Genomic DNA, 15,591 nt, shown 5'->3' on the forward strand with positions numbered 1-15,591 from the left:
TCAATTAATTAACATATAACATATTATTTGTTTCAGGGGTATAGATCTGTGATTTGCCTAACTTTAGAAGAGAGAGGTTGGCAAACTATTGCCCAGGGGCCAAAACTTACCCACTATCTGTTTTTGGAGATAAAATTTTATAACAATACAGCCACGCCCATCCCTTTACATATTGTCTATGGCTGCTTTTGCATTTCAATAGCAGAGTTAAGTAGTCGTGAAAGAGATCAGATGACTCTCTTACTTTAAACTATTTGCTATTTGGTCCTATACAAGAAAAAGTTTGCTGACCTCTGTTCCAGCAAGGAACCCCTGCAGAAGCAAGAATTTTGTTTTGTTTATAGCTGTATTCCCAGGCCCCAGGGATGAGGAAGTAGAAGTCTAGCTGGAGACAAAGCACAAGTTGATTGATACACTGAAACCTCCCTCCAGCAAGGAACCCCTGTAGAAGCAAGAATTTTGTTTTGTTTATAGCTGTATTCCCAGGCCCCAGTGATGAGGAAGCAGAAGTCTAGCTGGAGACAAAGCACAAGCTGATTGATACCCTAAAACCTTCGTCCACCCCATTCCTGGGTGATTATATATATATATATATATATATATACACACACACACATACATACATACATACATACATACATACATACCTGATCAGCGGGGAGCCAGCTTCTCCCTCAACCTATGCTGCTCCGCCTGCGCATATATATATATATATACATATATATGTGTATATATATATATGACATTCTTCCAGGAAGCTCCAGACTATCTTAATGTTAATGCCTGGCTAGAGGGAAAAACAACCTTAACCTGACAATGGCAAGGCCTACATATCCTTTGGTCCTCTTTAGCATATGAAAGTTCTTTTGAAAACCTTCCTTTTCCTTACCTTCCCCAACTCCCAAGTATATAAGCAGTCACCCCTCACAACCCTCCTACAGCAGCTCTTCTGCCCACAGGTCCTACCCCCATGCTTTAATAAACCACCATTTTGTGCCAAAGACATTCCAAGAATTCTTTCTTGGTCCTGGGCGCTGGACTCCACCCCACTGAACCTCGCCTACGTTCTAAAACCACATCATAGCACAGTACTTGGCTATATTTGACATATAGCAGGGCCTGAAGAAATGTTAGTTTATTGAATTAATGAATGAATGTAGGAGAAGAGTGATTGGAATAACCAGAAACGTAGTCCAGGCTTAAGTTGGATCATGAGTTATGCTAAAAGGCTTGGCTGTTGTTCTCTAATGATGGTGGGGGTGTCCTGTGAGGGTGAGGGGGAGGGAAACTCGACATTCTGTCAGTGAAGAGGTTAAATGGCTGTTTCTACTATGAGATCACTATTATTCATGGCAACATGATGTTAGAGACGTCCTATAACTGTTACAGAACCTGGACTGGGTCCTGATGGAAGAACCAAGTGGTACTCAGAGACTTTGGAGGATTGGAGGTTTATTTAACACCAGCGGGCTCAGAGGAGAGTGTCCTCCAAAGGTCTGAGCCCAGAGTACAAGCAGGGATGGTAATTTATACCCTTCTACTTCCACATACTTGATACTTTTGACACCCACAGGAAATGGGGTGGGGAGGAAGAACGAGAAGTCCCTTAGAACAATGGGCGGGACCTTTTAGTCAGCTCGGTCAGCCATCTTGGGTACAAATTTTCCCTTATAACAAGTATGGTCATGCAAGTACCATTTGTGGACATCTGGTAATATTGCTCAAGGTAGAAAAGAAGTTTAAGGGAGGACACGTAAGGCCACAAAATGCGGGATGTGAACCCTGCTTCTCCCATAGACTGACTGTGGAGCCTGGAGGGTTGAATAAACTTATCTATACCTTAGTAGTCCTCATCTCCAAAATGGAACATTAAGAGGCCCATCCTCATTGGTTTGCTTGTAAATTTAAGTGGGTTAATTACATAAAATGTTGGGATTAGTGTCTGTTGATGGGGTTTTGTAATACAGATAAGGTTTGGTAGGGTAAGGTCTGGAGCCAATGACCAAGAAAGAATTCTTGAGACATCTGTGGTGCAAAATGCTACATTTAGTAAAGCACTGGCCCAGGGCCTGTGGTCAGAAAGAGCTGCAGCACCAGGGGCTTAAGGAGCAGTGATTATATACTTGGGAGTTAGGGGAAGTAAAGAAAAGGGAGGTTTCAAAAGAACTTTCATATGCTAAAGAGGACCAACCTACAAGATACTTATAAGATATCAGACACCATGCCATTGTCAAATTAAGGTTGTTTTCCCCTCTAGCAAGGTATTAGTATTGAGATAGTTGGGAGATTCTTGAAAGAATGTCGCACATGTCCCACCCGGGAGTTTGCAGGGTGTCAGCTTTTGCTTTGTCTTCAGCTAATCTTATGCTCCCTTGTCATCTGTCACTTAATAAATTCTTAATGAATATTAGCTGATATTAGTGGCTTTCCATTATTTTTTCCTTTTTTTTCTTTCTTTGTTTTTTTCTTAATTAACATATAATGTATTATGTGCCCCAGAGGTACAGGTCTGTGACTCATCAGTCTTACACATTTTGCAGCACTCACCATAGCACATACCCTCCCCAGTGTCCATCACCCAGCCACCCCATCCCTACCCCTACCCCCCTCCCCGCTCCCCAGCAGCCCTTAGTTTGTTTCATGAGATTAAAAGTGTTGTACCACAGTTTTCACATCCGAGAGATCACTAAGGAGCCAACACCGATGCAATCACACGAGGGTTTATTTAACAAGCTTAAGCTTGGGCCCAAGTATACCCGACACAGCGAAGTAGGGACTTGGACCCCGAGCTTAGTTAAGGCAGGGGTATTTATGGGTTCCTGTTACTAAAGCAGGGTGGGGGGCTCTTGGAACTAAAGCAGGGTGGGGGGTTCTAAGAACTAAAGTAAAGTAGAGGAGAGTTCAGCCTTAGGGCACAGGGGTCTGAGATGGCTGCCCGAGCTAAGATGGGTGTACTTATGCTAAGGCTAAACTTGAAGTGGGATGGCCTTAATTTTTCTTGGCCTCCACATTTCCCTCTCTCAGAGAAAACTAAGGAAGGACCCAATTATGGGTCCAGGCTGGTCTCAGCAACAAGGTCTCAGCAATAAGTCTGGAGAAGGCCCTCGATAGCGTGAGTGGTAGTCAAGATGAGATTTTGACCCAAAGTCAATTTACTTGCATCCTTGACCAGGAAGGCCGTGGCAGCAATTATGCGGAGGCAAAGGGGACCTCAGCTGCTACTGGATCTAGTTTCTTGCTAAGATAGGCTACTGGCCTTTGCCAAGACCCCAGAGTCTGAGTCACAACTCCTTTGGCCACCCCTGCCTCTTTATCCACATACAAGTGGGAGGGCTTGGTAATATCTGGGATGGCCAATGCTTTGGCACTCAGTAAGGCTGCTTGTAATTCCCGAAATGCTCCTTATATCTGGGGCTGACTGACTGGCAAAAGCAAGATCGTTTAAACGAGCTATCGTGCAACTTCTCTGAAGTTTACCTCAAGTTGTCTAGTTGAGGTAAACAAGCATTTAAAAACAATTAAATCTAGAATTTAACATCCATAAAGGTGTGTTATTAAAACACAATTTTTCTCTCTAGAATAACCCTCATTTCCAGAGATAGTCAAATCAGGTCTAATTTATTTGAAAAACAAGTCCAGTTTTAACAAACTTGGCCTAATTATTTACATAAGCTCAGCAAGAACAGTGAATAATTATATAGATCTTTTAGAATCTGCTCTGCTGGAACTTCTTATAAGGAATCTCTAGGTTGAACTTATAGTAGCCTCTCCAGGCCAGAAGTCAAGCCAGATACTTGCCATCAGACATGCCTGCAATACCTGACGATTTGGGCGAATTCCTCTTCCTGAGGTTTCCAAAGTATCCTGCCAGGAAGTGACATTCTTTACTCACCTGGTGAGGCTGCTGGGAACTCTGTAAGCAAGGTATCAGGCCAACAGTTCCAAAGGGCTTGACGTGGGATGGCTTAATTTTTCTTGGCCTCCAAAAAAGTCTTTTATGGTTTGTCTCCTTCCAAATCCCATCTTGTTTCATTTTTTCCTTCCAATAGACACAGAAAATGCATTTGACAAAGTACTTCTATTCATGGTTAAAAACCTCCAACAAAGAAAGTTGAAAGGGAACATACTCAACAGCTAATATCATCCTCAATGGGGAAAAACTGAGAATTTTTCTACAGTCAGGAATAAGATGGGGATGTCCACTCTTACTACTTTTCTTCAACATAGTATTGGAAGTCCTAGCCACAGCAATCAGAAAACACAATGAAATAAAAAGGCATCCAAATAGGTGAGGAAGAAGTAAAACTTTCACTATATGTTGATGCCATGATACTATAGATAGAAAACCTAAATCCTCCATGAAAAAACAGCTAAAACTCATGAATGAATTCTCTAAAATTGCAGGATACGGGGTAACTGGGTGGCTCAGTGGGTTAAAGCCTCTGCTTTTGGCTCTGGTCACGATCCCAGGGTCGTGGGATCAAGCCCCATATGGGGTTCTCTGCTCAGCAGGGAGCCTGCTCCTCTCGTGCCACTCCCCCACCGCCTCTCTGCCTACTTGTGATCTCTGTCTGTCAAATAAATAAACAAATAAATCTTTAAAATAATAGAATAATAAAATAAAATTGCAGGATACAAAATTAATGAACAGAAATCTTTTGCATTTCTATAAACCAATAATGAAGCAGCAGAAAGAGAAATTAAGGAAACAATCCTATTTAAAATTGCACCAAAAATATTAAGATACCTAGGAATAACCCTGACCAAAGAGGTGAAAAACCTGTACTCTGAAAATTACAAAACATTGATGAAAGAAATTGAAGACAACACAAAGAAATGACATCCCATGTGGAGAGCCATGCAGCAGGAGCAAGGAGTCATGTACTAAGCAAGGCATGAGAGGCCAAGGCTGTAGATAGTTTGCCTAAGGAATGCGAGCAGATGCAGGGAGTCACGCACTAAGCAAGGCCAGAAGAGTGGGAGGAGTGAGAGATTAACCCAAGGACTGTGAGTGCATTCGCGGGTGACGTTTGATAGATACCAGGAGTCAAGGGAAAGGCGCATGATCTGTAGAACAAAGAAAACCTATGGAGTCACATACGTGCTCACGAGCACGATGCGTGCACATAGATAGTCCTTCTGATTGGTAGTTTTGTTAGTCGTGGTATACTCTGATTGGATATAGTTCGCACTTGGTGGAGATATACTTGGGGGTCTTAGACTGGGGGGGGTCCCCGGCTGAAGATTGTGAATAAAGAAGTTTGCCACTCACCTCGCCTACGGGTCGTTCTTGCGGGTCGAGAGCGACAACTGGTGCCGAAACCCGGGAACCGAGACGCCGGACGTGGAGCGAGGATTGGGGTAAGAGCAACGATAAGGAAAGTGTGCACCCATTTCTGTCTTTGGACAGGGAAGGTTCTCTGGGGACGATCATAGACAAAGCTATTTAGGCTCCTCAGGGACTATAGTAACAAAAGATTTCCGGAATGGGAAACGAACTTGCTAGATATAGGATAGAGGGCCCCTTAAGAGACATCCTTAAGGCAAACGGCACTCCTATGAAGTCAAAGACAGCTCGTGACTTCTTAAAAGAGGTAGGGGAGATTGCCCCCTGGTTTATAGAAGAAGGACTTTTGAATGTCCCTCAGTGGGAACATCTGGGGGAGGATTTAAGACAAAGCTCCACTGTCACTGCCGGAACCCTTGCCCTGTGGTCCCCGGTGAAAGTATGTTTGCAATCCCCCCGAGAGCCCCTGCAGCGAGCAGTACTACAGGGAGGGGAAGTTTTTTTGCAAGTGAAAGAAGAATCCCGTAAGGGCTCCTCCCGAGACTCTGACTCCGAAAGCGAAAGCTCAGAAGGGATGTCAGAAAGCGAGTTGCAGGAGCTAGGAAAGATAGAGGCAAACAACAAGAAGGAGGAATCTCCCGGTCTCCAGACAGACTTGGAAGCCATGAGGCAACGACTTGAGGATAAAGAGGCGGAATTGCAAAAGGTATTAGGAGAGTTAAGAGTGCAGGGAGAAGTAATGGCGCAGCTGAGAGCAGGGGCGGAAGCCGCAGTTGTAGCGCAATCGAAATTAAAAACAGAAGTTGCGCCGCTTTCACATTCCAGCCCCACGGCGCCACCCCATGAGTGGCCCCCGCCTTATAAGCCCAGCTGCACCAAGACGTGCTATTGTTCGGGCTGCGCCGCGGAGAATTGGAGAGAGGTCTTTGGCCCGGGAAAAGGTTTTTTTCCAGTGTTAGAAGATCAGAATCAGCAGAGGTACCACCAGCCACTAGATTTTAAGTTGGTAAAGCAGCTGAAGGAGGCAGTTACCGGCTATGCGCCCCAGGCAGCCTTTACGGTCTCCCTTGTGGAGTCGCTGGGAGCACTCTACCTCGCTCCCGAGGATTGGGCCAACTTGACCAGGGCGATATTAAGTGGAGGACAATATCTAGAATGGAAAATCCAAAATCAGGACAATTGTCTGGACACAGCACGGAGAAATGCAGCCGCGGGTAACCCGCAATGGAATTTGGAAATGCTGACAGGCACGGGGCCATATCTCGGGGCCCAAGTGCAGAGTACATACCCCCCTGCGGTGTATTAACAGATAGCCACGGCGGCCCTCAGGGCTTAAAAGACTCTGAGAGGGGCAGGAGACTTGCAAGGCCAATTATCCAAACCCAACCCGGTGCTTGGGTGGCACCGAGGTTCCCTTTGTGTTTTTCCACAGGATGCGTCTGCTCCACTTTGGGTGCCGGAACGCCTCACTAGGCTGGTGGCTGTGGAACCTGTGAAGGATGCTGCTAATGATGATGACAGCAACGACGACCGTCCTGCAACCTGTCCCCGTGAAGGCGGAGTCAATTCAACTGTGGCCGAGACAAGAGACTGCCCAGCTTCAAGCCCTTCTTCAAATGGCTCAGCATAGAGTGCAATCTTCTCACCCTAACTCATGTTTGTTACTGACGCTTATTTTAATGCAAGCTTGCTAATAGCTTTATGAGCCCTCTTCCTGTCTCATTTCCCCTCTCTGACACATGCATGGTATGTTATAGGATCTATTATAGGTGTGCTAGTAGTGGTTGTTATTTTTATGTGCCTTTTACCGTGTGCGGCTAAAATTATACTTGTAGAAGTTTACAAGTTGAGAGCCATCATGCGTAAACAACAGCAGGTCCATCGTGGGAAGCTCAAACAGCGACCTTAATCGCCACATAGGTGCCCTCTGACCCTGGTATTATAGAAAGTGTTTGACATTATTCCTCCTCAGGCTGGAAAAACAAACAAGCCTAATGAGAGTGACTCTGATGCTCTTAAAGCTGTTGCTGCTAAAACACATGGCAGACTTGGCCATGGTGGCTCCAGAGACTAGCCATTCCCCCTCAAAATTATAGCTGGCAATGCTGGGTCGGTAGCCAAAGACGGGTAAGACTGATCCCTCACCATAGCAACCTAAGACAGGGGCTCCTCGGCTAGGGGGAGTACCCGATGACGGGTAAGCATGTGTGCAGAGGATTGGCGACCTAAGACAGGCACGATCCCTGCCATATAAAAATACAAAAAGGGGGAGCGAGGTGAGTGGATCCCATGCTCATATATTGGAAGAACACATATTGTTAAAGTGTATACTCCTCAAAGCAATCTACACATTCAATGCAACCCCTACCAAAATAGCAACAGCGTTTTTCAGAGAACTAGAACAAACAATCCTAAAATTTGTGGGGAACCACAGGGGACTCCAAAACAATCTTGAAGACGAAAAAGCAAAGCTGGAGTCATCACAATTCTGGACTTCAAGTTATATTCCAAAGCGGTAGTAACCAAAAGAGTATGATACTGGCACAAAAATAGATACCGAGATCAATAGAACAGAGAAGAAACCCCAGAAATAAACCCCCAACTATATGGTTAATGAATCTTTGAAAAAGCAGGAAAGAATATCCAATGGGAAAAAGATAGTCTCTTCAACAGATGTTGTTGGGAAAGCTGGACAGCAACATGCAAAAGAATGAGACTGGTTCACTTTCTAACACCATACACATAAACAAGTTAAAAATGTATTAAGTACCTAAATATGAGATCTGAAAGCATAAAAATCCTAGAAGAGAGCACAGGCATTAACTTCTCAGACATCAGCCACAGCAACTTTCTTCTAGATATGTCTCCTGAGGCAAGGGAAAGAAAAGCAAAAATAAACTATTTGGACTTCTTCAAAATAAAAACCTTCTGCAGAGTGAAGGAAACAATCCATGAAACTAAAAGGCAACCTATAGAATGGGAGAAGATATTTACATATGACTTATCTGGTAAAGGGTTAGTATCCAAAATATATAAAGAACTTATAAAACTGAACACCCCCAAAATAAGTAATATGATGAAAAATGGGCAGAAGGGATGAACAGATATTTCTCTGAAGAAGACATCCAGATGGCCAAAAGACACATGAAAAGAATCTCAACATCGTTTATCATCAGGGAAATGCAAATCAAAACTATAATGCAGGGGCGCCTGGGTGGCTCAGTGGGTTAAAGCCTCTGCCTTCAGCTCAAGTCATGATCCCAGGGTCCTGGGATCGAGCCCCGCATCGGGCTCTCTGCTCAGTGGAGAGCCTGCTTCTGCCTCTCTCTCTCTCTCTCTACCTGCCTCTCAGCCTACTTGTGCTCTCTGTCAAATAAATAAATAAAATCTTAAAAAAAAAACTATAATGCAATATCACCTCACATCTATCAAAATGGCTTAAGTCAACAACACAAGAAACAATAGCTGTTGGTGAAGATGTGGAGAAAAAGGGACCCTCTTGAAGTTGGTGGGAATGCAAATTTGTGCAGCCACTGTGGAAACAGTATGGAGGTTTCCAAAAAATTAAAAATAGAAATACTAGAAGATCCAGCAATTCCACTACTGGGTATTTACCCAAAGGAATACTAAAACACTAATTTGAAAAAATATATGGAAACTTTTATTATTGTAAAGTAATTTATAATAGCCAAAGTATGGAAGCAGCCCAAGTATCTTCAGTAGATGAATGGATAAAGAAGATGTGATAGCTATAGCTATAGCTATAGCTATAGCTATAGATATCTGCAATCGAATATTACTCAGCCATAAAAAAGAATGAAATCTTGGCATTCGTGACAACATGGGTGGAGCTAGATAGTATTATGCTAGAGTCAGAGAAAAACAAATACCATATAATTTCACTTGGAATCTAAAAAACAAAATGCATGAACAAACAAACAAAAAATGAAATGGACTCTTAAGGACAAAGAACAAACTTGTGGTTGCCAGAGTGTAGGTGGATAAAGGGATGGGCAAATTGATAAAGGGGATTAAGAGGTACAAACTTCAGTTTTAAAATAAATATGTCACAGAAATGAAAAGTATAAGAAATATCATCAATAATATTGTGATAACATTATATGGTGACAGATAGTGACTATACTTACTATGGTGAGCACCAAGTAATATTTAGAATTTTTTTTAATTTTTTAAAAATTTTTATATTTAGAATTTTTGAATCAATATGTTGTACACCTGAAACTAATACAACATTATATGTCAATTATACTTCAATAAAAAAAAATTAAGCATAATGTCTCTGAACATTTTAAAAATCAGTGTCCCAGGCTTTGAGTTTTCTAAATTGTGTCCCAGGGTGTTAGGAGATTCTTCACCTGGGTTATGAGGGCTTTGTCCTGCTTATGGGACTATGTGTCCATATGCAAGATGCGAGGTCTTTTAGTTTTGGAGTTCGTTGTTCAGAGCATGAAGTATCTAGCATTTTGAAGGCCTCTGAACAACATGGAGGTGTGTGCACAGGGTGTAAAGTCCATGATTTCTGTAGTCTATATCCCAGAGGATGTTGTTTTGGGACTATTTCAGAGGCCCATGACCACAGTGGGAGTTGTCTAAGCACTTTGAAGAAGTGGCCCCAGGTATGAGGTTCCTGGTTAATTGTGGGCCTGTTTCCCATCATTTACAGTCTTTCACCTCTTTGGGGAATCTATATTCAGGCTCAGAAATCTGCAAATCTATTTTTGGGTCTTTGTACAGGATATTATATCTCTAAACTCTTTGCCTTTTTCCTGATGTGAGGTCTTTCAGCTTTTTGGAGGTTTGTGTTCAGGGTGTGATGTCTCTGAATTCTTTGGGGATCTATGTCCTCAGTTTTGAATTTTCTGAGGTTTTCTGGATCTGCATTCTTGGTGTGAAGTCTCAGAACTCTATAGGAATCCTTGTTCCAGGGTGTAAGGATGCTGAGTTGTTTGGGAGTGTTTGGGGGTATGATTCCTAGGGTGTGAGTTCTGTGGCTTTTAGGAGGTCTGGGTTTAGGGTGTGGCTTCTCTGGGCTCTTTTTGGGAAGGGGAAGAGGTCTGTGTAAAGATTTTTTAAGACTCCAAGCTGTACAGGTGCACTGTGAGATTTCTGAATTATTTGATGTTCTATTTTCAAGTATATGTTTTCTGTGGCTATTTGGGGGTCTGTGCCCCAGAGTATGAGGTATCTGAATTTCTGGTGAGTCTATTAAGCATGTATGGTTTGTATAATTTCTGGAGGTCCATTTCAAGCCTGTTGGGTCCCTGAGTTCTTTGGTGTTCTGTGCCCAGGGTATGAGCTTTCTGAGCTGTTCATGTGTCTGTGTCCAGAGTGAGTTGTGGAGTTGCCTGGATGGACTGGTGCTTGGATAGCTCTCTGAGGTCCTTGGGGGTCTGTGCCCAGGATTTTAGGTCTCTCACCTATTTAGAGGTCTTTGTCTAGGCTCAGAGGTACATGGAGTTTATGTATTATACTGAACTCTTTGGGGATCTATTTTTTAGGTTGTGAGGTCTAGATATTTAGAGGTCTATGTATCCTCAGTATGAAATGGCTCCACTCCCAAGGGGGCTGTTGCCCCAGATGTCAGGTCTCTGAGCTGTTTGTGTATATGTGACCCAATGCATATTAGTGGCTTTTTGAGGGTCTGTGCCAGGGTGTGAAGACTCTTTACTGTTTGGGACTTTCTGTTCTGGGTGTGAAGCCTGTGAGCTGCTTGGGCGGGGGGCGGTCTGTGTTCAGTCCCAGGTGTGTGGTCTCTGTGTTATCTGTGGATCTGTATCCACAGTCTGGCATCTCTGGGGGTCTTCTTCCATACTGTGAAGTCTTTAAGCTGCTTCAGGCTCTTTATCACAAGGTATGAGTTTTAGGAACTGTTTGTGGGTCTGAATCAACTCTGAAGCCTGGGACAGCAAGATGATGGGAGCACATCAGAAAGGTGAGGGAGGCTCTTTGCACTTGGCTGAATACCAGACTGGTCAGGGCAGGGAGAAAAAGCTTTCTGAGGGCTCTGAAGGTGGAGGTGCTTATGCTGTGTTCTTCAGAAGGTGGGATAAGGGAGAAGACCCCAGTAACCAGGACTCCCCCATTCCTGCAGACATTGTTCCTGACCTCTAGATGTGGAAACCCCTGGGCTTGGGACCTCTCTCACCTTGAGTGACACGACCTTACTACTCTCAGAGAAACAGGTGAGGACTCAGGTAAACTAGGATGCCCTTGCTATGCAGACCCCAGGAGATGGCTCTGTGGAGAGGGTCACTCTGTGAGTAAAGCTATGCCACAGGGAACATGCTGATCAGAGAGGGTTTATGTGGGTGTCCACATCTGTCCACACCCTTGGCCATGCCTCCTTTTTTATCCATCTGCCTTGGCCTGAATAAACCTCCAGGTCTAAAGCTCCAGAGTGGCAGTACTCTGAGCCTTTTCTCACAGTCTCCATCCCCAAAGGCTTTAAAAGACCCAGTGTTGCTTTTGGACTGTTGGACTGTGTGCCTGCTAGGGGAGGGAGAGGAGCCCAAGATCCCAATGATGATAACAGAGCTGAATATTCACACTGCTCCAGGGTCTTGAGAGTGGGTGGAGGGGATGTTCCACCTGGGAGGGTCTAACTTTTCACCCACAATGTCCTCCACAGGTGCCCATGGGCCCCCTTCACCTCTTTATAGTGCCTCCTACTATGTAGCAGTCCCCCAAATGGGGCAGGGGTGGGACTGGGGTGAGATCTCACTCCCCACCCACCTTTCCTGGATATTGGGGCCCACATCCTCTGGGCCTCGTTACTCCCATATCTTTAATGGGCAAAAAGGCACTTATGTGTCTCATGCATGTCTGTCCTCCTTCCCCACTCAGGCCTAGGCCCTGGACTTCTGGGTTAATCCCTAAACCCAAGTAATTTCCAATATGATTCACATTCTTGTTGGTAAAAGGCCAGACAAATCCTCCTCTACTGGGCTATTCTGTGGGAATCCAACCTTCCTCAGTTGGCCCCCAAACACCTGGTCCTTACTCCAGGGCTAAGGGTAGAATGGACAGGGGTAAACAAAACATGCTTAAGGGGATAGCAAGGGATAATGTGGGGTATTATACATTTTATTTGGGGTAATATTGAAAAAACTCTCAAATGAGGTGATGTGAACAGAGCCTTAAAAATGAGCCAAGTGCTGGGCTGTGTAATGGGTGGACTAGACATGGCTAGCCAGTGTAAAGGCTCTGAAACCTGACTCCCCTGGGGCAGGAACACTCTGTTCGATTTTTGGACCCCAGGCTTAAGTCCCATGGAAGCGGCTCTGAACCATATGCCATGATGAAGTTTTGGGGCCAGCAACTGGAAACTGAGACTTTGCTTCCTACAAAATATTCAGGGATTGTAGTAATCCATTTCTGGATGTTGGGATGGGTAAATAGGAAGGGACAGTCTAGAGTGCATGAGACTTGATGTGGATAGAAGACTCCTTTGAGTGACTGGGAAAGGAGCTTTGGATGGAGCATTTCACTAATATGACATAGCGGTGGGGGGGGGCGGGATACAAGGATGGAATGGTCTATTGTTGGGCGAGGCTGTGCTAGACCCATGAACTATAGTGCAGGGAGGAGGGGAATCAACACCACTCCTGGTGGAGGCAAGGTTCCGACAATCCTATCCTCCTGGATTTTTTTAAAAATTATGTTATGTTAGTCACCATACAGTACATCATTATCCTGCTGGCTTCTACTTGGGCTCTAAGCAGACACCCACTTTCCCGTTTTGACATTCACCTGTTCTGTGACCTCTATCATTGTTCTTAGTCTACCTCTTCATCTTCTTGTCCACTTTGAATTGGCCTTAAGAGTGAATATCCAGGGGCACCTGAGTGGCTCAGTGGGTTAAAGCCTCTGCTTTTGGTTCGGGTCATGACCGAGCCCGGAATCAGGCTCTCTGCTCAGCAGGGAGCCTGCTTCCTCCTTTCTCTCTGCCTGCCTCTCCACCTACTTGTGATCTCTGTCTGTCAAATAAATAAATAACATCTTTAAAAAAAAAAAGAGTGAATATCCAGGGCAGACACTGGCTCTGGAATGAGGGGAACAGAAATCAAGGATGTTTCTGGGCTCTGATTGGTCCTAGAGAATTTTCATGCCCCAGTTCTGCCTAGTTACATAAGATTTCCAGAAATGCTCATAAGTCTTGCTTCCTCCCTCAGATGCTGTGCTGTTATTGGGTACTGTTCTTCACAGGCACCTCAGTAGCTGGGCTGGTCTTCATGACTTTAGAGGCAGGGATTTGGTGCTGGAGTGTGCATACATTTTGGAGTTTCTCTGACTCCTCCAGACCCCTTACCCCTGGAAGGATCAGCCAACTCACTCAACTGTAGACATGCCCTAGTGATTGGGGCTGACCTCGTGTGAGCTTCTATAGTCATATGTTCCCCCATTCACCCCTAAACTCAGTCACAAGACCAGAAGCATTTCTTCCTTCAGTTAGTCATCCCTGAAGTACATCGAGGCACTCAACCATTGTCTTTACTTGAAACAAAAATTGGATTTGGATTTTAGGTGAACTTCATAGAGGTTATTTCATTAAACAGGAATCTTTCCCTGGTGGAAGAAGCAGAACAGGTGGTGCAGGGTTCCTAACCTCAGGGCACAGAGCCAGGAGGGCTCAGCTTGCAACAGCTGGGTGGGATGAGTGAGAGATGTGAGAATGTGAGGGAGAGGGCAAGAGGGATGAGAAGGTGAGAGGGAGGGAGGAAGAAACAATAAAAGCAAAAAGGAGAAGTCAAGAGACATCAGAATAAAAGTTCACACTTACGGGTGCTTAATATGGGCCAGACATTGCTTTCAGTAATGCATAGCAAAACTCTAGAAGGAAATGAAGAGGATCAGAGTAAGCCACCTCCAAATATGTAGCTATGGCCAAAGAATTTCTTTGAGCTGAAATACTTGGAATTCCTGAAATCTTTTATCTGCTTAAAAGCAGAGCCTTTCTAAAGGACTCAAAAGAACTAAATTATTATAAATATTCTCCCTGGAAGAAACTTTTATCTTCTCTTCTGAAGATAAGTAGGTACTACATCCAAACAGACATTGTCCTAAAGACTCTTATGTGAAAATGAATAAAGGAATCTTAATTCAAAATGGAGTTGGGAAGCAATTAAGGGAAGGTCCCACTCAAGTATGACTTGTTGTAGCTTATTTTATGTATCCCAGCAGGAAGAAGGAAGATTTTTTCCTTGCCCAGCAACAACCCAGCCAATGAGAAAATACCACAACTCAGCCAGTGAGAAGCTGCCACTACCTCAAACTCTCACTCTCCTCCAATGAACTTGCATTCAAAACAACCTTTCCCAACTCCCTCCTTTCTTCCATAAAAAAGCAAGCTCCTTTCCTTCATTCTTGGACCTGCCTATGGTTCATCATGCTTTGCATGCCCTGAATTGCAATTTCCCTGCTATTCCTGAAAAAAAGTCATTTTTGCTAGTTAAATCATTTTTTTTAAGGCTTACAACTAAATCTCCCATATATTCAACCAAGCGCCCATTTAACTTTCCAAAAAGGCATTTGCTTTTCCCTAAGTACCCTTTCTCCACTTCCTTTTCCCTTACTAGATTAAGTATATAGACTCCAAATTCTAGCCATCTCTTTGAGTTACTCATCACTGAAAGCTCCCAAGTATATAGGATGCATGTGTTAAAACTTCTGTTTGTTTTTCTCTTGTTATTCTGCCTTTTATCAGTCTGATTTGCAGGAATCATGGCAAAGAATCTAAAAGGGTAGAGAGAGAAAATTTTTCTTCCTCTTACAGAAACTGTATGATACATTAGGTGGTATTCTTGAGTGTGACATTCTGGGTAATTTTCCACTAAGTAATTTTTCCTTGCTTTATTATTTACTTGCATTTTCCTAGTTTACATTAATCATTTTTTTAAAAGATTTTTATTTATTTATTTGACAGAGAAAGATCACAAGTAGGCAGAGAGGTAGGCAGAGAGAGAGGGGGAAGCAGGCTCTCTACTGAGCAGAGAGCCCAATGCGGAGCTCGATCCCAGGACCCTGAGATAATGACCTGATCCGAAGACAGAGGCTTGACCCACTAAGCCACTCAGGTGGCCCTCATTTTTTTTTTTATTATAATTTTATTTATTTTTAATTTTTGTACATAGCATAGTTATACTGAGTTTAGCGTAAGTCTATTCCCACAGGCTTCCACACATAAGTTTACAAACACTTATATCTTAATGAATGAAGATGTAACTTGAAATATGCATTATACACAGGGTAATTTCAAGGCTTCAACACAGGACTATCCACATATG

At 43.7% G+C, this 15,591-nt stretch overlaps 1 protein-coding gene across 3 annotated transcripts in view; it reads left to right on the plus strand.

Annotated features, from left to right (window-relative positions):
• Positions 1–15,591, plus strand: part of PAGE4 (PAGE family member 4) — a 153,374-nt gene that overhangs the window by 94,733 nt on the left and 43,050 nt on the right. Inside the window, exon 1 of one of the 3 annotated variants that reach the window (XM_032331265.1) lies at positions 11,410–11,490. The exons of the other annotated variants lie outside the window; for them this stretch is intronic. The gene's annotated coding sequence lies outside the window, so the exon portion shown is untranslated. Of the gene's footprint in view, positions 1–11,409; positions 11,491–15,591 lie in introns of those variants that run through there. 3 annotated transcript variants of the gene reach the window in all.

This window comes from Mustela erminea, chromosome X (genome assembly GCF_009829155.1).
Source record: "Mustela erminea isolate mMusErm1 chromosome X, mMusErm1.Pri, whole genome shotgun sequence".
In the NCBI taxonomy this organism is placed as follows: Eukaryota; Metazoa; Chordata; class Mammalia; order Carnivora; family Mustelidae; genus Mustela; species Mustela erminea.